The sequence below is a fragment of the Lygodium microphyllum genome, chromosome 15 (genome assembly GCF_053477565.2).
Source record: "Lygodium microphyllum isolate KBCC chromosome 15, Lygodium_microphyllum_v1.1.10, whole genome shotgun sequence".
NCBI lineage: Eukaryota > Viridiplantae > Streptophyta > Polypodiopsida > Schizaeales > Lygodiaceae > Lygodium > Lygodium microphyllum.
In genome coordinates, this window is record NC_141149.1 from 131,240,937 (window position 1) to 131,265,464 (window position 24,528).

General features: G+C 43.8%; 1 pseudogene; it reads right to left on the bottom strand.

Annotated features, from left to right (window-relative positions):
• Positions 1 to 4,738: 4,738 nt before the first annotated feature.
• On the bottom strand, positions 4,739 to 13,496 carry LOC148025078 (uncharacterized; annotated as a pseudogene).
• Between the last annotated feature and the right edge of the window lie 11,032 nt (positions 13,497 to 24,528).

A 24,528-nucleotide genomic window follows, 5' to 3' on the forward strand; every position in this document is an offset into this window, starting at 1 on the left:
AGAGTTGTTGGTCAAGGCCTCCTATGGCGGTAACGTGGGTTGCATGCCCTTCACTTGGAGGTGGGAGTGGTCACACGGCTTTTAGATGTGTGATGAGAAGAGGACTTGAGGAGGTTAGCTTGTTAGAACCAACTCTTCTCCCTGCGCTTGACTATCATTACTTGTGTGTGTTGATATTGTTTATACAAGGTGACACAAAAATCAGTGTTTATTTATATACATATCTATGAATCCATGTCACATCACGAGGATAAGAACCAAGTGTAGAACTCGGGGTTGTACAGGAGCATGGCACATGCATCTAGTATTCGTGGCAGCTGACTTAATACTGATAGATATTTTGCCACGTCGAGTAGCATGGAACCTTGACCGAGTCTACTGGCAATATGTAACTCCTCCTCGGTGAGTACCTTATCAATCAAAGGGCCCTGTAGCCTAGTCCCATCCAATTATATACCTCGAATGTCAGTGAGCACTCGAAGGGAAGTTGGTGCCACGTAGGTTGGGTCTCTTTGAGACCGCCATTTGGCCAATCGCTCTTCTGAGACCGTCATGATCTGAGCCCCTAGTTTAGCCATTACAACGCGACTTTCGCACCAACGCTGCTCAAATTGACTCTGGCCTGCTGACAGTCACTTAAGTAGCTCTATGTCTACGAGATTCGGTCGGCAGAGCACTTCATTAAACGTGACGGTTAAGCACAGTTCGTCAGCGGGGATGAGTCGCATCTGTTCATGCAGGAGCCTATCGTAGTGCCCGTTAAGATGTTCTTGTTCTTCCCATGATAGAGGAAAGGTCAAGTAATCTCCAAGCTGCTCCTTGGGGATCGTGCCCACGTCCGCAAGGACGTAGACACGCGCGACTACTTTGAGCTTAGCCTCCAACTTAGTTAAGCATTCTGCGACACTTCTATGTTCAACGAGGGCTTGCTCGGTTGCTATCTCATGCAAAGTTCCAAGAGCTTCCTTAGGCTTTAGCATGGCTGGGGGCTCAAGCGTAGATGAGCAAGATTGGTCAACACTAGGATTTCTTATGCTCTTGGGGTTCTCATGTTTCTCCTGAGGTTTTGCTGCAATTTTGTCATGGTTCTTCTTGGATGTGACTGGTATAGATTTGTCACCCTGTTGTGATGACATTGTATCCACTCTTGATTGATCAATGTGAGTTCTATTGTCAGTGGATAGAGTGTTGCAAGCAACTGTTGATGGCAACGGTTGCTTTGGTTTTTCAGAACATACGGATGTGTCTGAGGTTTCACCGCTATTAGGAGAGGCATCAGTGAGTTCATTGATGGGTGGACTCGATGCTTTATTCATCGGCTCTCCAACGCCCTTCATCTCAATGTTCTTGGGGTCCACAACCACCTGCAACCTTGTTGTTTTCTTTGTTTTCTCCTCTTTTTCTTGGTCAGTGAAGGTGCCTCTCTCAACGACTCAGGACCTTGGGCTATATCGACCGTTGATGTGCTTGGTCGGGCCTCAGCATTTCCCTTCTCTAGTGTGTCCTTATGGGACATAGCTGTGGTTTGCTGAATAGCCTTGCCCAATTGTGAGGGCACAACTGCCGCTCTTTTCGGAGAGTCTAGCTTTTCAACCAACTCCCTTGGATTTGACTCCTCCATCTTAGGCTTTAGGCACTTTGAAAGTGGTGGAGTTGCCGAGGGATTTGGTTGCGACACCTCCTCCACAGGTGAACTTCTAAGGACACGTTCCACATAGGGTATTGTCACGGCCAAGGGCTGTGAGTGTTGTGATCCCTGATTGGAAGTAGTAGCAACTAGTTCAATGGGCTGGCTACCCTTGGTGGATGGCATTGTCAAGTCCCTAGGGCGATCAGAAGTGGTTGTGTCTTTCGTTGGCCTTTGAGCACTCATTTGTGTAGATCGAACCTGAGCTGATCTAGTCGCATTAGGTGGATCGGGCATATCCTTGGGTCGAGAGGTACAGATGGCATCATGTCCCACCTTTTTGACAGTTGGAAGCTTAGATGGAGGTAGAGATTGGAATTGAGCAGTTGCCCTTGACAACTGCTGTGGTGCTTCCTGTGTCTGTTTGGGAGAAGAGGGCGTAGGAGATCTAGGGGTCCTAGGTGGATATGGCACTAGCTGAATGATTTTCTCAAGGCTATTAGATGATTGTGCCATTTGATTTGTTGAGTGAGTAGCCTTGCCATGAGTAATGTTATGCCTATGATGTTTGTTCTCCCCTTGGGAAATCAAAGGCTTCTTGGGCACTAATGATTTTTGTGCATGCTCAATGGCTGCATCTGATGTCTGCTTGTCAAGCACACTAGGTTGAGGATCTACTTTTTGATAGGCCATGTTTGGTTTCTTGATTTCAGTAGTGATGGGCTCAATCATTCCAATATTTTTGGTTTGAAACTTGGCCTTTCGTTTAGTTTTCCTCCTATGCCTCTTAGCTTTGGACATAGTTTGGGCTTCTGATAGAGGTGGCCTACCAGGGAGTTTGGGCACCCAAATCCAATGTTTGCCTGCATAATACCCTTGAGCACGAAGCAACGCCTTGGGTATCCATCGCGGTGTTGTGCTGACTCTCCATCAACGCCTCTGTCTATAAGGCTTGGACTTCTTTTGGGGTCTTCTACGATATTTGTAAGTCGAGAGCCCGTCCTTGGCATTGTCTCTTGACCTTCTTGGTTCAGGCATGGCCTCACTCACTGGCTCTCATTGTTCAACTTGTGCTTGTATCAGTTTCTTCAACAAGTCCTTGCTCTCATTAGTAGGCTTGACTATTACGTCAACACCTTCCTTGCCTTTCCCTTGAGGTTTGATGAGGTCACCCTGGCTAAAGGTTGTGACTATCCTCACACCCGGTAGTGTCAGGTGTATCCTCTGTGCTACATAGTCAACCTCACACTTGGTCACCTTTTTGAAGGGCCTTCCTAGGAGGATTTCCTTTCCACAATTCTCGCTATTTGGAGGGACATAGAACAGGACTGGCAAGCTTTCTGTTTCAATAGTTACAAGGATTCTGCACTTCCCTAGAAGTGCTTGTGGGTGTTCCCCGTAAGGGTTAAGAGTTGCATCAGTCGGTTTGAGCTCTAGTTGAACTAGTAGAGTCCATGCTTCGTAAGTCAAGATATTGAAATCTGCTCCTTCATCAATGAGAGCATCAATAGTATGCTCTCTTTTCGCGGTGAGTTTGACCCTAAGATAAGCAGGTGGTACTATGTCTTCATCTTCCGGGTCTTGGCTTGTAAATTTAAGCCTTCTGACAGATGCCCTTGAGTTCTCGACTGCATGACCAGATGTGGATTCTCCACTGCTGTCTTGGATCATCAGTGCAGTGCTATTCAAGGTACATCTCTCGTCAAGAGTGTCATGTCTAGTCATCTCGGCATTTGCAGCTTGCTAATGTTGCATTTCGCTCTGACTAGACATGGTATGAACACAATGTCTTTGTGTTCTCGTGGTGTGGCCTTTTTGCCCTTGATGGCTAAATTGGCCCATTGAGGTTCTAGGGTCTTTGTTTGTCTCTATTCGGGCATGGGATTTTGGTTGCTCTTTTGCAAGGGAGAATCCTTGCTCATGTAGAGCCCTTGCTATAGTAGGGTCCAATTTGGAAGACCTATCACGGCCCGCGTTTTCTCTCCAACCTACTCGGGGGAGGTGCGGAGAGCCCCCTCTGCGGGGGTTCGGGGGGGGCAGTCCCCCCCGGCCCACAGGGCCGTTACGGTAGATGCCATATGCAATTTGGAGGACTGTTTATAGCCAAATTTTGAACTACGTGCTCTAAATTTTAGCCAGGTTATGGATCTATGATGTGCCTTCAGCTCTACGTAGCCTTAGGGGTCAATCTCGGGGTTTAGATGTATCAGAATTTGTGTTCTAGACACATGTCCGATTTTGACAGTTTTTTGTCCGATTCTCAGATGTCCGATTTTCAGGAGTCCGATTATCAGAATCGGACGTCCAATTTTGGGTGGGTCCGATCGGACCAGTGGTCCGATTTTGGTCATGTCCGATTCTAGGAGCCGGATCAAAAAGTGGTCCGATTCTGGGAATCGGATCAGACAGGGTGGTCCGATTCTGGCTGGGTTCGATTCTGAGCTGCACTACAAGGAATCGGGCTCATACCCGCGCTCCTAGCCGCACAAAATGACTTGGGAAAAAAAGTGTCGGGCCCGTGTAATAGCGCGTGTATCATCGCGGCCAGAGACATGCGTGTAAAAGCGCGTGTACAGTGACAGCCAGTCGCGCGAATACACGACCCCATACACGCGTTTTGCGTAGTTTTGCTGCAAATTTACACGCGAATCTAACAGACTATCCGCGCAAATATACGCGATTTTGACATATGACACGCGCTTATACACGTGATTACAGAGGGAAAAAAAAAATCCAAAGAGTGCTTTTGGGTGCCTGGATGCTGTTCCAGCATCCAGCCACCCAAAGGCACTCTCTGGATTTTTTTTTTGGTGCATTGCACCATAAAAAAAGAGCGATTTAGATTTCAAGACACGAATCAAGACTCACTCTCTATGAATACACGATTCAATATTACTATCTAAAACTTAATACACGACTCAAGACTCACGATTCAATACATTGTCAATACATGATACATTTGTGTACAAGGGAGTCCATATGTCAAAATAGCCCATGGCTTTAATTAGGAACAAATATATACAAAGTCAAATAGGGAGCTAGGTGCAAAAAAGCCCATGGCTTCAGTTACAAAAAAAATTTGTACAACCACATCCTACAGTATTCTGAAAGCTAATCAGAGGATGATGAGGACCCTGTGCTCTCTCCATGATCAGAGGAGCTCGCATCGGTATATTCCGATGAGTGGTGCTCGCCTCCACCAGGAGCAGTGGCACAAACATCAGTAGTGGTGGCTGGATCATCAGGAGCAGGAGCATCAGCAGCTTGTGCCTGTTCAAGAAATATACCGTATGTAAGTATACATATATATGCAATTAAATAAACCGAAATCATTCATTTAGAGTTTTCAAGTACCTGTCGACCATATGGTCTCATGGCCGCGTCAAACTGCGCATCCGTAATACGTCCCTCGTTTCTGAAGATGGCCCACGTGTCACGTCTGCTATTGCGGCGAGCATACCCAGTCTCGTGGGCTGTGGGCCTCCTCCCCATAACCCGTCGCTGTAACATAATCAAGATAGTTTGTAAGATCAAAACAATCATAGAATCAATGAATTTGGCAAACAATCAAATAAAGAGGCAAGTTACTTACGAACTCTGCCTTCCACGACTCGACGCCGCCAGATCCGAAATGCGACGATCCAATGGTCTCCATCTGGATCTGTCGTGCCTCCACATGCTGCCTGCTCTTCACGCCTCCCTCTGCGCGCTTCTTTGCCTCCTTCCACTCGTGTTTGTGGGCAGTGGCAGGTTTCTCACAAGGATAGCCACCCGCAGCTACATTCACCCCATCATCGTACGCGAGTTTCTTAAGGTGAGATCTTTTATTACTTAAGATCTCCCTTATTCGCGTCCTTCCCCATACATCCGAGAATGTCGCTCGTGGGGGATTGGGGTACCGACTATGTACACTATCTAGGACCTCCCTAACTAACCGGCTATCCTGATCTTTAAATTTTACAAAACAGTTTCTATACATGTTTGAAACTACCCCCCGCATATACTCCATCACCTCTTTCCCTCTCGCATCCATGACTACCCCGCCCCTATCCGTAACATCGTAGAAAATCTCCCCCTCCACCTCTCTCGCCTCCTCCGACTCCTCACTGTCTCCTCGTACATGCCTCCCTCCATGCCCTCTCTCACCGCGTGCCCTACTACCCCCCCCACCAAAGCACCCGCCGCATAACCCTCCACTCCCGCTCTCCCTACTGCAGCGTCGGCTCTCATCTGTACTGCGGGAGTAGCCATGACTAGGGGTGGCTGCACGTGACTGTGTACGTGACTGTGGCTGTGAGGGAGCACGTGATGGTGGCCGTGAGCCCTCACGTGACGGTATAGAGGAGGGTGTGCGTGAGTGTGTCCGTGCAGGGGTGTGTCTCCTCGGTGAGCATGTATGCGCAGGGGTACGTCTCGCCGGACTCGCAGGCGTAGACGGCAGTGGGGAGGCTTGTGTACTTGGGGGCGCGGTGTGACCTGGGAGTCTAGGAGGAGGATGGGCATACATATACTCTGTCAGCTCCACTGGATTAGGATGGCGCCCAAAATGGTTTATCATCTCCATCATCCAAGTGGCGTATGCCCACGGATTGGAGGAAGAGCCTGGATCCATGAAGAATCTGCAAAGCGTCGAAATTCCGCCTCAATGAACCAAGCAAAACATGCATATAAAAAATAAACATATCTCCTACAATATATCTCCTCAATATATCTCCTACAATATATAACCTACAACATATATCTACCATTCTAGAAAATAAACATATCTCTTACAATACCAAACATCGAATTAGTAGAAGATCATAAGCCAAAAGAAGAAGTTCATTTCGAATTAGTGACGAAATTCATGAAAAACAAAAACTCTTTCCTCTATCTTGACGGACATTGTCCATCAAGGGAGAAATGACTAAACACATACACAAGGGTTCCTTCTTCTCTCTTTCCTCTATCTTGACGGATGTCGTTTGTCAAGAAATAAATAGTTAAGCACATATACAATGTGTGTGAATTCTATCCTCTGTCGCTTTCAAGTACACATAGCACGGGTGGAAAGAAAGAAAGCGACAGATTTGCCAAAACAAACAAATGACAACCAACCTCTTTGAAAAGTCTTTGAAAAGTGAGTTCGTTGATTCTTGCTTCTCTCTCCCTTTCTGTGTTGTCTGCACCCTTTGCTTCTTTTGGGTAGTCCAAGAGGGAGAAGGCTGGTTGGAAGAGGCAGGTTCGGGGGTTTGGAAGAGCTGGAGGCAGAGGTACTGTAGCGACAAAGAAAGAAGAAGAAGAAGTGTTTTGAAAGAGGGCTTTTGAAAGAAAGAAAGCGACGCGCGCGGTAGGTAAACGCAAAAAGCACGCGTGTAAAAGCGCAGCAGAATACATTGTAGACGCGCCTGTACACGCGACACAGAGACTGTTTATACTTTTTTTAAAAACTGATTGTTCTTGTGTATCCATTGTTTTGTGCATAGGATGTGTATGATTTCACTAAAAACTGATCCTACTTCTGTATTGGTTATTTTGGACATAGCATGTCATCATCCTCTTCAAGCAGTTCTGGTGAGGATAAGACAATGCGTCATCGTGATCGCGACGTGTGGCTGGCACAAAGGATCAAGTGTACGTGTAATCGATGTCAAGGGTGCATTGTACGAGCGCGTTGAATTACATTGAATCACATCTCGATGTATGGAGAATGGATTCAAACAGGTTTAGAGGTGAGAAGATGTGAATTGAAAGTATTAAAATAACTCATGGTGTGCAAATTAATGGAGCGCGTTGTAATATATATACTGTGATTGAAGCAGGATGCAGTACCACACCCTAACATGGTGCCATACGCACGGCGAGAGCATGCAAAGCGTCGACGAGATGATGCTGGAGCTTCGGGATCTGTTGTCGGAGATGAGTGGGAAAGGGATGACAATAGCCCTGCACCCCACGAAGTTGTGGAAGAGGAAGTGTTTGATGACATGGTGCAGAATCTTTTTAGGGATGATCGCAAAGGTGTGGACGACAATGATATGGAACAAGAGCATCTCTACAACGCTTCATCGACACCGGTTTTTGAAGGGTGCACATTCTCTATTTTACGTGCTTCACTTGAACTGCTCAATATACAAACAGTTTATGGATGGAGCAATGCAAGTCTTGACGCATTATTGAAGTAAGCATTGTAACTTGCAAATTTGAGTTAGTGGTTTTTGGTTTACAGTATAGGGTTTAGGGTTATGGGCTAATTGATGATATTGGATGCAGGCTATTATCAAACATGCTTCCAAAGGGGAATAGACTACCCACCTCAAGAGACAAAGCGAGGCGCTATGTGACATCTCTTGGAGGATTGGATTATGATCGCATACATGCATGCGTCAATGATTGCATTCTCTTTCGTGGGACGCATAAGGAGGCTCGACAGTGTCCCACTTGTGGTGAAGCAAGGTATAGAACAGATGTGAAGAGTTTTGATGTACCTCGTAAAGTCTTGCGACACTTTCCTATAATTCCTCGCATCAAACACATGTTCAAGTGCAAATCCATAGCAGAGCTCATGTCATGGCATTCCTCGCATCGATCGGATGATGGCATGTGGAGAATTCCTGCAGACACTCCTGCTTGGAAGCATATTGAAGATGAGTGGCCCAGCTTTAAAACAGAGCCCAGAAACTTGAGACTTGGCCTAGGTATGGATGGAGTGAATCCGTTTGGTTTCAAGAGCACCGCATACAGCGTGTGGCCGGTTGTGTTGGTGAATTACAACCTTCCACCATCAATGGCGATCAAGAAGGGACATCTTATGTTATCCCTTTTGATTCCAGGGAAACATAAAGTCAAGCATATGGATGTTTATCTTGAACCGTTGATTGATGAGTTGGAGGAACTATGGAGAGGTGTTGCAGTAGTGGACATTAGTAGGCCTCCCTCCTCTCGACACTTCGACTTAAAAGCAGTGTTGATGTGGACAATGCATGACTTTCCAGGATACAGCGATTGTTCTGGTAAGAATTCTAACTACCTCCCGACTCTAATACTACTAGCTATATCAATTATAACTATTGACTTTATTATTCTAACTTTTTTTTTATTTTAACAGGTTTGAGGACATCGGGTAAACATGCATGTCCTATATGTGGCCCTTCATTGGTACATGAGTATGCTGATGGTTTGTGTAAGACCATATTCGATAATCATCATCGATTTCTCCCATCAGATCACCCTAAATATGCTCCTAGTAAGAGGAACATTCATCCACAGACATTTCGTGCAAAAGATTGGAAGCGTATTTGGGAGTCTTCAAATGTTCTTCCTCCAGATGGCATGAACAAGTACATCTCCATTGTTTTCAATCTTGTTTTGTGTAGTCTCTAAAGTTGGAATAAAGATGACAGTCTGCAATCCCTTGTGTAGGTACTCCATTTTTTTCCGGCTACCATATTGGACCCATCTCAAGATCAACCATCTTCTTGATCCCATGCACATCTTCAAGAATGTGGGATCTAGTATTTGGGAACATGTTATTAGTAAAAGAGACAATGTTAGCGTACGGGAGGAGTTGCAGGTCGCAGGACGTATGCGTCAAGCTTGGCCACGAGAGGAGGGTGGGCACGTTCGTCTTCCGCCTGCTCCCTAGATTATATCAAAGAAGGAGGAGAAGCAGGTAAAGCAAGCCATCACCACTTTGCGTACTCCCACTGGATGCATGAGATCGTTGAAGGGAGCGTTTACAACCACTAAGAAAAGAGGGGTTGAGCAACTACATGGGTTGAAGTCCCACGATTGGCACAAGATGCTCCAAGTAAGTGTTTTCCAATTATTGTAGGTTGAAATTAAATTTTGTAATGCCCTAACCCAAATATACATGTGCTCTTATGTGCGCATTTCATACTACCTACTAGCATCGACCATTGTGCAGATAGGAGTTTGAAAAGATGTATTTATAAGATGGGCGAGCTTGTGAGGTATGTAAATCCCATGTAAGATCACCCTTCATTATACCTTGCAAAATGAATGTGCATGAGGTATAACGTACTGTGCATTTATTTTTCAGATATGTTAGTTCCAAAGCAATTGATCCAGCCACATTGGATGATGCGCGTGTTATGGCAGTGGAGGTGGTTTGTATGGTAGAGGAGACTTTTCCGCGAACCATTCTCACAAGTCAACTACATCTCATTGTGCATTTAGTGGATGAAATTGCTTTATGTGGCACTGTGCATGCCCGTTGGATGTTCTTCCTAGAGCGCTTCATGAAGACCTTAAAAGACTTTGTGAGGCAAAGTGCAAGGCCCGAAGGAAGCATGGCTGAGGGTTGGTTGATACAAGAGTCTCTTGTATATATATCAGAATTTCTTGATCAGGTGGATAGCTCTTTGCCGTGACTATGGAGCAATGAAGAGGACTTGAGGATGACGTCTATTGTGCCTCAAGGAAAAGGACAGAGCAAAGTAATTGAGAGAACATTAATTGATGATCTTAATTTCACTTGCATCCTTAATAGTGATGTGATGAGCAGATGGGTTACAAGATACGAGGATGCAAAGACAAAAAGGCAAGTAGACAGAGCTCTCTTTCGGAGGCAACATGGCTCTCGTAAGGCGTACCCTAAGCATCTAGCAACACTTCCGAATGATATTCATGTTGATTGGTTGCATGAGGAAATGGAGAGAGCAGAGAGAGATGAGGGGCTGCATATCACGGCGGAAGAATGGGAGTATGCACGAGGATGCATGTTAAAGGTACATAGAACAAATGTAAATTTGCATTCTTTGTAAGTGATTGGCTTTTCATATTTATTCACATTAATTGCTTACATAGATATTGCTTATATTTTGGTCCAGTGCACTATGTTCAATGCTATATGGTGTGAAGGCAAGCATTTTCGAACACAAAGAATAGATGAAAAGAGGAATACACAAGATTGCGGTGTCATTAGTAGCTTTGAGGGAGCCAATGGAAAAATGGATGATTATTGTGGCACAATCCAAGACATATACAGACTTGACTTTCGCCGCTTCTTTGTGTATGTTTTGGATGTCAAATGGAAAATGAACGTGGTGGAAAAAGGGCCTAACGCAACGATAAAACGCCATGCAAGTGGCTATGTAACTATTGACTCTACAAAGTTTTGGCAAACAAAGAAAGATAGGCTCGTATTGCCACAACAATGTGAGTAGGTATGCATTTTTTTACAAATGTGTTTCATGTACATATATATCTAAGCTCGCGCACCCCTTGACTTTTGATATGCTAATTAATTAATGAATTATGTGTATTTGAGCAGGTTATCTATCTGCCAATGGTGCATGACAGTAAATGGTGGTATGTCATCCCTATTGCACCACGTTCCAAAGTAATGTATAATACATTCACTGATATGGAGCATATGGAGGATGTGGCAAGCCGCAAAGAAGATGATGTCGAACATGCCAATGTAGATGATCATGATAATGAGGATGAGCGTGCCATTTCTCATGATCATAAGGATGACCCTTCCATTGAGGATGATGGTGATGATGATGAGAATGATCAAGGCATCGGTACCATTATCAATGGGCAAAATAGCGATAGTAGAATAAATTTAATCGTAGCCTTACAAATTGATCAAATGGATATTGATGTTGATCGTTTGGCAAGGATGGATCTTATTGAAGATGAGATCGAACCCTAACCAATCCATCACTGTATTGTTCCAAATTCATGACATTTCTATTGTATACTTTGTCTTTCAATAACCATATGAAGATATATTTTTCAATATATTACGTTGTTGTAAGTGCATGTAGTGGGATTTTGTAATGGTTTGTAAACACTGCAATGCACAATGACATTTTTAAAACTTAATGGTTTTCTGTTTTGAAAAGAAATGGATTTCTGTAGTTAGGCTCTGTGTCGCGTGTAACAGAGCGTGTATTATGACAGACTTAACGCGCAAATACACGCGCCCTCACATGCAATTATACATGCGCTGTTACATGCATGTATACACGCGCCCGATATTGCTGTAAGTATAAACGACCATACACGCGCCCGTAACTTTTCGTGTGTAATGGACGCGTGTATGGCGGCATTGTGTTGTAGTGCTGGTTTGATTTTGGGACTCGGACGGCCTGGTTCGATTGTGAGTGGTCCGATTATGGACTCGTCCGAGTGTCCGAGTCGGGCGGATTGGTCCGAGCGTCTGATTCTCAAAATCAGACGGGTTGGTCCGAGTGCCACGTGGCACGTCCGATCAGGATGGTCCGATTCTGGGAATCGGACGGCCTGGTCCGACTACACGGACAACGGCCTGCGAGTTGCACGTGATGCCTCTAGACTGACGTCTACTACACCAAATCGTCCAGCACCTTCCAGATAGGTGCAAGACACTACAAGGGAATGCCAGACATGCCTGGAACCAGTGTGGTGCTTGAATCCAACGGCACTCCAAGGATTTGTGCCCCTATTTCCCTGTTTTAGCCTATTATACAGCAATAGAGAATCCTACGATTTGTTTCTTTTTCTTTGTTTTTTCCTATCCTAAATGCATCCAAATCAGAACGTGAATACCTACACTACTTCATTCCACAACATACATCTCAAGAAAGCAAAAAACCTACTTACCAAGGAGATCGAATACCATCTTCAACCCCCTCGCTTCCTACCTATCTCAAGCACCAGTTCAGGGAAACCCTTACTTTGATGCTCGATTCGAAACGCGCAAGCGCTCAAGGCTTGAATCCATTGGTCCCGGCAACGGAATCAAAATGTGGGAGCTTTCACTCAACCGCCAAGACCCTCGGACCGCTTATTGTTTCAAGCGTTCCAAGCCGAGCACTAATGGCTACCTCTCACATAGCCGATGCACCATCCACATCTACGGGTGTAGTGAGCTTACCTTCATGCCGTTGGAGTTACCTCCTCTCCCGCGCACTCCGGTAGCTCCACGATCCAAGTGCAAGCTTCAAGCAAGCTCCATCCTCAAGCTCCAAGCTCCAAGCTCCATTGCCGCGAGCAAGACAAGAGAAGAGAAGAGAAGAGAAGAAGAGAGGAGAAGATGGAGAGCTTCTCCTCCTCGGTCCCTCACCCTCACACACTCACTCCCTCACACGCTCACACTCCCTCTCTCAAGCACAAGCTCAAGCAAGCAAGAAGAAGAAGAAGAAGAAGAGGAGAGCTACTTTTGGCCACACACAAGAATAAGCTTCTCATTCACTTTTCAACTTTATATACAAAACCCTAAATCCCTTTTGGGCGGTCATCCCCTTTTTCCGTTTTTTACATGGCCGGCCATAGCCTAGGCCCTTTTTCCCGTTGTCCTTCTATCTTCCTAGCTTCCTTTCCACCGCCCGTCTACATTTACAAATTGCACGGGTGAGAGCCCGACACTCTTTTACAAGATTTCAGGGTGCGCTTTTTTATTTTAAAATGTGCCTTTCCCCTTTTGCCTTTGCCTTGGACTTTTAAGGTTGCCCTTGCTCTTTTTGGCCTTTTCTCCTTTTCTTTCTTCAGTCGGGCTACCTTTTTTCCGCCTTTGCCCTGTGTCTTCTCCACCTCTTTTTGCTTCCTTCGTGTTGGGGCTAACACCCCCTTAGAAGCTTCCTAGAGAAGCTTCTAAGAAGCTTCAAGAAGCTGCGTATAGCGTGGGGATAGAGGACTTGGGAGGCTTTTGACGGCGGCCATGAGCTCCACGACAGCAGGCGGCGTTAGCAGCAGCAGGCCAACTGTTGGCAGCTTTCTCAGCTGTGGCGGCTCCCTCCAGCATGGCGACAGCTCCTTCCTCCTCCACGCACGGATTTCACAGCTCCCTCCCTTCCTTTACTTCCTTCTACCTTCCTCCACTATTACCTCCACAGTCTGTCGCAGCTCCCTCCCTCTCCTTCTCTCGGCCTGGCGGCATTCTGGTCCTACTCCACGGCAGGGCCCTCCTCCACGGGAGCATTGTGGCTCTCCCTTCCTTCATGGCCGCCAGCATCTTTAAGCTCTTCCTCTCTCATAGCCCTCTCCTCTTCTATGGCCGCCTCCTCCTTCACGGCCGCCTTTTCCCTCGCTATCCCATACCACTTATATAGGTGAGGGGAGGGGGTCCTCCCTCCCCCACGCGGCATCATGCATGCCTTCATCCCCTTGCGAGCTCCAGGAAAAAGGAGCTTAATAGCTCTTGCTATTCCCTTCTCCTCCAGCACGACAGTCGGCTGGAGGAGAGAGGGATAATTAATAATAATAATAAAATTGCCTTTATTCAATTAATGACCTCCTATTAATTAGAGGTTCATGCGAAGAACGCGTACTTGGTAATTGAGAATGTTACATTCTCTCCTTCTTGGAGGAATCGAGATGTCCTCATCTCGAGATAAACTGGGGATATTGGAGGTTGAGAGTGCTTTCATCTATCCAAGTGGCATCCTTCTCAGGATAAACTTTCCACTGGGCGAGGCATTCTCTCAAGGTTCTGGATCTCAGTTGTCTCTCCCTAACATCTAAGATCTTGTCATGCCTTAGTTCAAGGACTCCTTGACTAGGCATTACAACTTGTTGGTCATCGAATACATGGTTAGGATTTGGTACATACTTCTTTAATAGGCTGATATGGAATACATTATGAACCTTTAGGTTCTCAGGGAGTTGCAGCCTATAGGCATTAGGTCCTAGGCACTTGAGGATCTTGTATGGTCCACAATACCTTGGACTTAGCTTCTTGCAATCTCTTCTTTGGGCACACGTGAATGAAGACCATGTCTCCTTCCTCAAATATTCTATCTTGACACTTCAAATCTGCGTATGCCTTTTGTCTATCCTTGGCGGCTTGGATGTCCTGTCTTATTGACTTTACTTGGTCATCCATCTCTTCCAACATCTGCCTTGAAGCTTAAACCCTCAAGGTTGGATCTGAGAGGTTTAGGGGACTTCAACAGTCATGACCATACAATGCTTGAAAAGGGGTCATCTGAATACCTTGTTGGTAAGAAGTATTGTAGGCAAATTCAACCGAAGGCAAGTATTAAATCCACCTTTTTGGTTTACGACAACAGTATGCCCTAAGCATATCCTTGATAACTTGATTTACTCGCTCTGTTTGGCCATCCGTTTGGGCATGGTAGGCGGTGGTAAAACAGAGTTGAGTCCCAATAGCTTCAAAGATAGCTCTCCAGAAGTATGATGTGAAGAGAGAATCTCGATCACTAATGATTCATCTAGGTAACCCATGTAGCTTGAATATCTCCTTGATAAACAATCTTGCAATGTCGGAGGCTTTATAATTTGTCTTTACTGGAATAAGGTGTGCAACTTTAGTAAGAATGTCAACCACAACCATGATGGAGTTGTATCCCCCCTGAACTTGGGGTAGGCTAACAACAAAATCCATACTGATGAATTCCCATTTCATTTGGGGAATGTCAAGCGGTTGCAATTTGCCTGGCATCTTGACATGTTCGGCTTTGATACGTTGACAAGACAAACACTCGGTGATATCTTTGAGAACGTCACTTTTAAGCCTCTCCCAATGGTAGCTTTTCCTAACTGCATTGAGAGTCTTGGCATAGCCAGAATATCCTGAGAAAGGGGAATCATGAACTTTCCACAATATCTTCTACTTAAATGACTAGCTTGCGGGTATACACAGCCTTGTTCTGTAGTAGACAAGTCCATTATCAATGGAAAATTCCTGATACTTAGCTTGCAACTTCTAATTCTGCTCCTTGGTAGATATTTCCTTTATCATTGTTTGGTAGGCCAAATCATGGCATACTTCCTCTCTAGCTAGTTCAAGTATAGGGTTGTTTGGCATAGATACTTTTGTAGCCAGAGATCTGGCCGTTTGATGAATTCTGCAAGATTAGGGAATTTAGGAATGCCTTGTGACTGAGTGCATCGGCAACTACATTCTCCTTTCCTGGTCGATACTTGATTTCAAAATCATATTCCTCCAATACTTCAATCCACCGACGTTGTCTCATGTTGAGCTCGTTCTGGGTAAAAATCCATTTGAGGCTCTTATGATCGGTTACTAGAGTAAACTTGTTACCCAACAGGTAGTGTCTCCAAAGCTTTAGAGCATGGATGACAGCTAGTAATTCCAGATCATGCGTGGCATAATTCTTTCCATGACTCTTCAATTTCCTTGAAGAGTATGCTAATGGATGACCTTCCTGCATAAGTACACACCCCAAGGCAAGAATGCTAGCATCAGTTACTACCTCGAGCTCCTTATTGTGGTCTAGAAGTTTTAGGATCGGTGTTGATACCAAACTTTGCTTCAATCTATCAAAGCTAGTTTTTTCAATATTTGACCATGCAATGGACGTTTGCTTCGTCAGTAAGTCTGTCAAAGGTGCTGTAATCAAAGCATAGTTTTTAATGAAGACCCTATACCATCTTGTCAATCCAAGAAAGATGCGTATTTCTTTGACAGTTGTTGGTATTTGGCCATCCTAGAACATTTCTGACTTAGGCCGGCTCTACTGAGATTCCTTCTGCTGATATGATGAATCCCAAATAACCAATCTGATGTTTGAGGAATGTGCATTTCGGCATCTTAGGATACAGCTTGTGTGACCTCCTTGTCTCAAGGAAAATCCGAAGTTGGGGTTCATGATCTCCTTCCTGTTTGGAATAGACTAGAGTTTAATCAAAGAAGACGAGCACGAAGTTATCAAGATATGGTGTAAAAATATCCTGCATTAATCTATTGAAGGTGGCCGGCGCATTCATAAGTCCTAATGACATAACTAGAACTCAAAGTGTCCATATCTAGTGTTGAAGGTCGTCTTTGGGATATCTTCTTCCTTGATTCTTATCTGATAGTAACGAGACCTAAGATAATCTTGGAGAAGATCTTGGCACCCTGAAGACTATCAAGAAGCTCATCTATTCTAGGAATATGATATTTGTTCTTTGACTGTTGATTGATTCAACCCTCTGTAATCAATACATAGCCGAAGTGTTCCATCTTTCTTTTTCTAGAATAGTAATGGTTCTTTCTATGGTGAACTGCTAGGATGGATGTAGCCTTGATCTAGCAATTGCTTGAGTTGTTCCTTCAGCTCAATTGCTTCCGGTATAGACATTCTATAGGGTCTCTTCGCAAATGGCGCAGCTCCTATTACTAGCTTGATCTCATGATCTACTTCACTTTGAAGTGGGAGTTCTGTTAACTCTTCAAGAACTACGTCCGCGTATTCCTTTAGCCAAGTGACCAAATCACTTTACTTCTTTATCAATATTCACAGTCAAGACAATCGTTGATTTTTAAAAAAAGTTTTATTCCATTAATATCAGCATACCCCTTTCGAGGTACAATTATTTCTTGGGGCGATGGAACAAGTTAATATATTAATTCGAGGAGAATAGGATGTTGTTGCATTCAGCTACAGGAACTGAGTAGTAGTACTGATTGGGGTCATCGATTTTCAGGAATCAATAGTTCATTGGAAGATTAGGGTCTCTTTTCCTTTGATATCCATTCTTCTCATGACGCCCCAAAAACTTGATTCGGTCGGCAGGGATTCTTTGAATCACTTCCCCGTACACATACTTATTCTGGTTAACCCTTCGACCCCCGACCTGTAGGGTCGCGTTTGCGTGAGCCTCAACAAAGATGAACAGCTTCACGATCTTCAAATCCTCCATCCACTTGATTCTCTTCAAGTTAATTTGAAGGTACGCAGGTCGATAGGCAGTTATGTAATAGATCCCTGAAACACCCATCCATCTCCGTTCCACGTACACAGGCGATGGATTGTAAATGCAGTCTAGGATGTTTATCATCTCAACCCTTTGTCGATAGTCCGTGGAATGCATCGCGGTCATAAACATGACTCGGAATACTAAGAACATGTTCCATGCTTCATAATTCTGTAAGACAGCATTGAAAGTAAGGAAATGCTTGTGACAATAACATTTGCTTTAAAATTTCTTAAAAACAAGTACTTTGTTGGTTCGCTCTGATACCAACTGTAACGTGTCCACTAGAATCATCCAGGACACGTCTTAGCAGTCTATCAGAAAGGATGTCTAGAAAGCTCCGCCCGACATTCCCATGGAATGTTATGGGATTTGCAATCTAGGTCTTCCCGCATCTGCCACGTAGCGGAAGTATCCTGACCGTTCCCACTTAGGATCGACCTGAATTAGGGTTTTTCTGATTTGGTCATTAGCTAACAACAACTAGTGTCAGACCCGAGCGAACTACTTTACGCAGAAACGCCAGGTCCGAAGCGGATTCACGCTGCACTTGGTTCAAGGAGAATGGGAAATGAGAGAGATGCAAGGCTCAACCTCTCTGCCATAAGGCATAGTCCCATTCCCTTCCCCTAAAACAACGTAAATCGGGTAAGACGTAACTCTAGGTCATCGATCTCGTTATTCGTTTTGATGATGATGATCATCCCGCTATTCTTCGAGATTTTTGAGAAAAGTTCCCGGCTAACCGGAACCACCCAACCGTAGGATGGACCCATGGTCCATCCTCCGCACTTTCCTCGGTTTGTTTTAGTTATGTAATTATCTAACACATTAATTTGACATATAACAATCAGCTTCTTTAATTAATCTTGTTAAGCACTGGTTCCTTCACGTAATCTTATCATGTGACATAGAAAAACAATATCAAGCAAGTTATTTTTTTAACATTTCATCATTTTATCTTTGAAATACAAGGAGTTCCGCCTGTAGGCCTGTCCATAATCCACCCGAAGGCTATCCAGTAATCTGCCAAGGATCACTATTCCAAGCTTCCGCCCGTAGACTAGTATGCGGGCCTCGAGATCCAATCCCGAGTCACGTTAGCCTCTTGTGCACGACCCGGAAGGCAAGGGATTTACGGCCAGAGCCCCCCTGACACCCAAGCGTCCTCCTGCTCCAAGTAGAGCTCAACGTAAAGACCTCTCGCGGTGGGTTCAGTCCATGTTCCTAGCGTGGTCAACAACCCCCTTGGTTAGGGTTAGGCAGGCAGTCAGGGGTAACTGAAGCTGCCTCTCCCTTCAGGCCTTCAACCTGAAGCATTAGATATCATTTCATCTTTTAGTTCTTGGAGCAAACAATGCAAACAGTGCTTTCTAAACTGTTACAAGCACAATCAATTCTAGTGGACGTTTATTTGGCCAACTGTTAAGGAGTGAATCCTTCTCTCCGAATGCATTCAACATTCGATCCAGGATCAATTGCGACTTGGCAAGATCCCCAAGGGTTTGTTTGTTCACCCTATTGTCCTTGGGTTAGGGCCATACCCTGTTAACCCAACTTAACCAATACCTTAGGTTTTATTAACAGTAAATCCTGGCGACCATGTCGCTCCAATTTATTGATTGATCATTTGCTTCCAAGAAAATACCTAACTTCCCTTTACTTGGCAATTTTTCCCCAAGAAAGGTGATATAACAGGATGACTACTCATCCTCTTGCAAGTTAAACTTGCACAAGAACTTGCCAACCTCATTTCAAGAAATGACAAAACTCTCTTGGGAACAAACCACAAGTCTATGCGATGTTGCAACTTATTGCACAAGTGTCGCATCTATTCCATGGGATCATTTCACCCATTGAGTGGCGTTTTCTGGTCACGGAATTATCTCCAAACGAGAAGCAGGGTTTAGGGTGACTTCTTACCCAACCCATTCCTAATTACACTAGGCCGACAACGTTCAGTCCTAGGAATTCCAACTCAATCCGAGTTTCATCATTTGAACGAGTGATCCTTAGGGTAGAAACCTTAGATCGTTTTATGCATGAGCGTCCAATTGTCCCTACATTTCGTAAATGTGGATAGGACCTTTGGTTTAAGGGTTCATCTTGTTAACAAGTGCGTGAAACTAGGTCAAGTCCTTAATGTGCTAAACCCTAGCTAGCACTTGGAGTATATTGTATCGATTTAACCATCCTAAATGAGTCCTTTGCGGTTTAGGTGTTTTGGGTAAACCAATTTACTTGTCTTACGACAAGGATGAGCCATTCCTAAAGATATTGTCTTGATCTAAGAGGGGAAAAACTAGTTGCATTACGTCATAACTCACGTAAGCACGTGATTCATTTCCTCTAGATTCGCAATCCCTTACTTTTCTTGTTAAGACCAAGCACCTGCTAAAATTCACATAACTTCCATTGATCCTACTAGGACCTGGATTCAGGATTCATGCTACTAAGCTTTTAAGGTTTTGTGTTAAAATGAACCGTGTAGCCTTTCCCTAACTACATTTCTGAATGAAATATTAGTACACTGAATGAGCATTACGCAACCTTTCTTGACTACTACGCAGTTAACTGAGATTTATGCCAATTGAAGCTAGAGTTAACCTACTTCATGCAACCTTTGGAATCATTTCCATGCCTTGCAATTTCTTATGGTTGATAAGGAGTTTTTAATGAATCATTATGAAGATGATTTGTCTAAAAATGTGACATGCGATTTAATCTTTCCATGCATAATCAAAGGTGTATTACAATAATTTTGACTTTGTAATGATAGTCATTAGTTGTTCTAGATTTGTTACTTTGCAATGCACAAAGGTAACTTGCTAACCATGCATATACATCTTATGTTCTTTTGCGTTCATTCCATTTTAAAAAAAAATACAAATGACCAATCTGTAATCGTGAGTTACTTCTTTTAAAATAGCCAATGTAATTCATTCGCATCAAACTAGGTGGATTTGACAAGCATACGTGCATCCTAATTCCATGAATTAACCATGCATAATTGCAATACTTCGGCGTAAATCAAAAATAGGAAGAAAACCTGGACTTGTGGGTTCGGTGAAATGCCCACATGTGTATTAGGAGATGATCCTCCTGTGGTTGCGCCTTGTGACTTTTTAGGGGCCATCGTGAATTCGACCTCTGGTTTGCCTTCGTGAATTTCGAACCTCTTGCCTTGGCTCGCAGTCTTATGATCTTGGCTCGTCTCCCTCATACACGCAATTCCCTTTGAGGTACGGCTTCCTTAACCGAAGTATCGACTTGCGGAATTTGGCTTTGGAAGGCCTTAGGGTTCTTGTGAAGGCCCTTGCGAAAACGGAGGCTTGAGAGATTCTTCTCTTTGAAATTGCGGCTAGGAATGGTTTTGTGGGCCTTGCGGAAAAGGGAACTTTAAATCCCAAGCCTAGGGCCTTATACTTATTTTCTTCAAAAATCTCGAGGTAAAGATCTTGTGAGAAAGGGGGTTTAAGGAAACCCTCTTCTTCTCTACAAGACCCGAGGCGTTGAGGGCTTGTGAGGGATTTTGTATGAAGACCTTATAGGCTTCTTCTTCGAAGCTCGGGGGGAAAAAATTGGCTTTTGGAGGGTTCAATGGGAAGGGACCTTTAAACTCGGCAAGGGAATGGGCTTGAGATGGATGCAATGGGAAAGGGGCTTTAAATCTTGGGGGTAAAATGAACTTATGGAGATCCAATGTGAAGGGGGCTTTAAATCCCGGGGGTAAAATGGGCTTTATGGGGAATCCACGAGAAGGGGGCTTAGAGAAGCCCCCTTAGAAGCTTCCTAGAGAAGCTTCTAAGAAGCTTCAAGAAGCTACGTACAACGTGGGGATAGAGGACTTGGGAGGCTTTTGACGGCGGCCATGAGCTCCACGACAACAGGCGGCGTTAGCAGCAGCGGGCCGGCCGTTGGCGGGTTTCTCAGCTGTGGCGGCTCCCTCCAGCATGGTGGCAGCTCCTTCCTCCTCCACATCATCATCAATGTAATTCAATTTTTTTAATAATAATCTTAATACAAATTCGAATGTAAGTGAGTATTTTAATCTGATATTACATGAGTATGTTGATGTCTTTCCATCCTAGCTATCGGATGAACTTCTACCATCTCACGAAACATTGGACTATAGGATTGAGACATTTCCTAGTAGCTATCCCATCTCTCGATAGCCCAAAAGAGGAGTACGAGATAGCTAGGTAACTTCAAGACTATTTAGCTAAGGGATTTATTAAGTCAAGTAAGTCCCAATGGGTTGTATTTGTCCTTCTCCCTAAAAAGAAGGATGGCACAAACATCTCAATAAGGTAACCATTAAAAAAAAATATCAATTACCTAGGATTGATGACCTTATAGATCAACTTTGTGGTGTGTGATCTTTCACCAAAATCGATCTAAGGTCCAATTACCATCAAATACAGATAGCTTCCAAGAATGCCCCAAAAAATATGTTTTGAATGTAATATAAACATTATCAATTTTTTGTTCTATCTTTTGGATTGACCAATGCTCCGATAACTTTTCAACAGATAATAAATTACTTATTTCATCCGTGCCTTGGAAAGTGGATAGTCGTTTTTCTTGATGGCATTCTTATATATAGTAAGTTATTGGAGAACCATGTAAAATATTTGTACATCGTCTTACAACTCTTAAGACGAGAGCAATTATTTGCCAAACTATCTAAGTGCAAATTCTTTCACAAGGGATAAACGACTTATTACGTCCATATCTTGAAAAGTGGTATTGTGTGAAATGCTTTACGAAAATCCACAAAGCAACAAAATTTCTCTTGTTTTGAGCCCAACCCTCCTCAATGATTGCCTTGAGTATGAGTATATGATACAATGTGGTGTATCCACATCTAAAACCAGCTTGCCCTTGTGCTCTTTTGCTTCGTATCTCAGGCCATGTACTAAGCTCATACTCGAATATCGATTCATATATTTTAGTCAGTGTGTGGTTGATCAGGATGGTCCTATAGTTATTGGGTACCAAAGAGTCGCCACTTTTAAAGAGTGGAACTATAGTATGGTTTGACCATATTTTAGGGAATCCCTCGCATATTGCCCTATTGAACATACATGCCAATATGGGTGCCAATGTGTCACATACATGAGAAATGCTCCGGCACTAGACCCTTCTCATCTTGTGCCCTTTCATTTTCTAGTGTATAATTGCCTCTCTGACCATCTCACTCGTTTTTCTCAACTACATCATGATATATAGTAAGTTGTTGAAGAAACATGCAAAATATTTACGCATCATCTTACATCTCTTAAGATGGCATTCGGATTGATCCCAAAAAAATACAATTAGTATTTGATTTGTCTATTTTGGGGACCATAAGATAAGTAAAATATTTTTTAGATTTTATTCGATTTTTTGAAAATTCATAAAGGACTATACTCATATTATTAAACCCTTGATATGTTTACTTAAGGATATCCGAAGCAAGAAGAAGCACGTTAATCCGCAACTAGTGAGCTCGATGAATGTTTTCAAACTTTACAACTCATTACCATTGCATCGATATTGCAAATTATCAATTCAAATAAACCTTTTGAGGTTCATACAGATGTGAGCAACTACACCTTAGGTGATATTCTTTATCAAGACGGCGGACCTATCGTATTCGAGAGCTGTAAGCTCACCCAAGCCCAAACACATTACACCACCCAAGAGAATGAATTATTGGCAATCATCCATAGACAATGCTAAGCATTCAACTACTAGTCATGGCCCATTTATGATATATATGGTTATGAGCCAAAACTACCAATTTCCACTAGCTCCAAGGGATGAAAATGCATTCCATGGTCAAATTTTTACATAATATGCAACAGATATTGACGATTACTAGGGAAAGTATTAAAACGGCCCAAGATTGTGCCATAAGCATCATACTCCTCGAGAGCTCCAAGAGAGCATGTGGATTTCACAGCTCCCTCCCTTCCTTTACTTCCTTACACCTTCCTCAACTATTACCTCCACAATTTGTCATAGCTCCCTCCCTATCCTTCTCTCGGCCTGGCGGCGTTCTGCTCCTACTCCACGGTAGGGCCCTCCTCCACGGGAGCATTGTGGCTCTCCCTTCCTTCAAGGCCGCCAGCGTCTTTAAGCTCTTCCTCTCTCATAGCCCTCTCCTCTTCTACGGCCGCCTCCTCCTTCACGGCCGCCTTTTCGCTGGCTATCCCAGACCACTTATATAGGTGAGGGGAGGGGGTCCTCCCTCCCCCACGCGACATCATGCATGCCTTCATCCCCTTGCGAGCTCCAGCAAAAAGGAGCTTAATAGCTCTTGCTATTCCCTTCTCCTCCAGCACGACAGTCGGCTGGAGGAGAGAGGGATAATTAATTTTTTTAAAAAAATTGCCTTTATTCAATTAATGACCTCCTATTAAGTAGAGGTTCATGTGAAGAACACGTACTTGGTAATTGGGAATGTTACAATCCTTGCGAAGAAAGAGATGTCTAATAATGCAACATGTGATTTTATCTTTCCATGCATAATTGAAGTGTACAACAATAACTTCGACTTTGTAAAGATGATCATTAGTTGATCTAAAATCGTTACTTTGTAATGCATGAAAACAATTTGTTAAGAATGCATAGACGTCTTATGTCCTTCTTTCGTTTGTTTCTTTGAGAAAACCAAATGACCGTTTCATCAATCGTGAGTTATTTTCCCTAAGATAGCCAATGTTTTTCAATCGTAAAAGTGCATCTTACTTTCGTGAATTAACCATGTATAATTACAATATTACGACGTAAATCAGAAATACGAAGAAAACCTGGACTTATGATGAAATGTCCACATGGATGTTAGGAGATGATCCTCCTGCGGTTGCGCCTTGTGCCTTTTTAGGGGCCATCGCATATTTGACCTTCTTGCCTTGGCTGCAGACTTATGATCTTGGCCCATCTCCCTTGCACGCGCAATTCCCTTTTGAAATAGGGCTTCCTTGACGAATGCACCTTCTTGCAGAAGTTGGGCTTTGGAAATGGGAACTTATGAACTCCCCTTCTTTTCGTAGAAGTTTCGGGAATACAATTGATCTTCACGAAAATGGGGCTTAAGAAAAAAAACCCTTGGGTAAAATGCCTTGTGGGAGTTGAAATGGAAAAGGGGGCTTAAAGCAACCGGTTAGTGTGGGAATCCATGGAAAGGAGAAAAATAGATTTGTAGTATGCAAGGGGGCAAAGGGTGTTTTAAATCCGTGGGGTTATAAAGACCCCTTGGG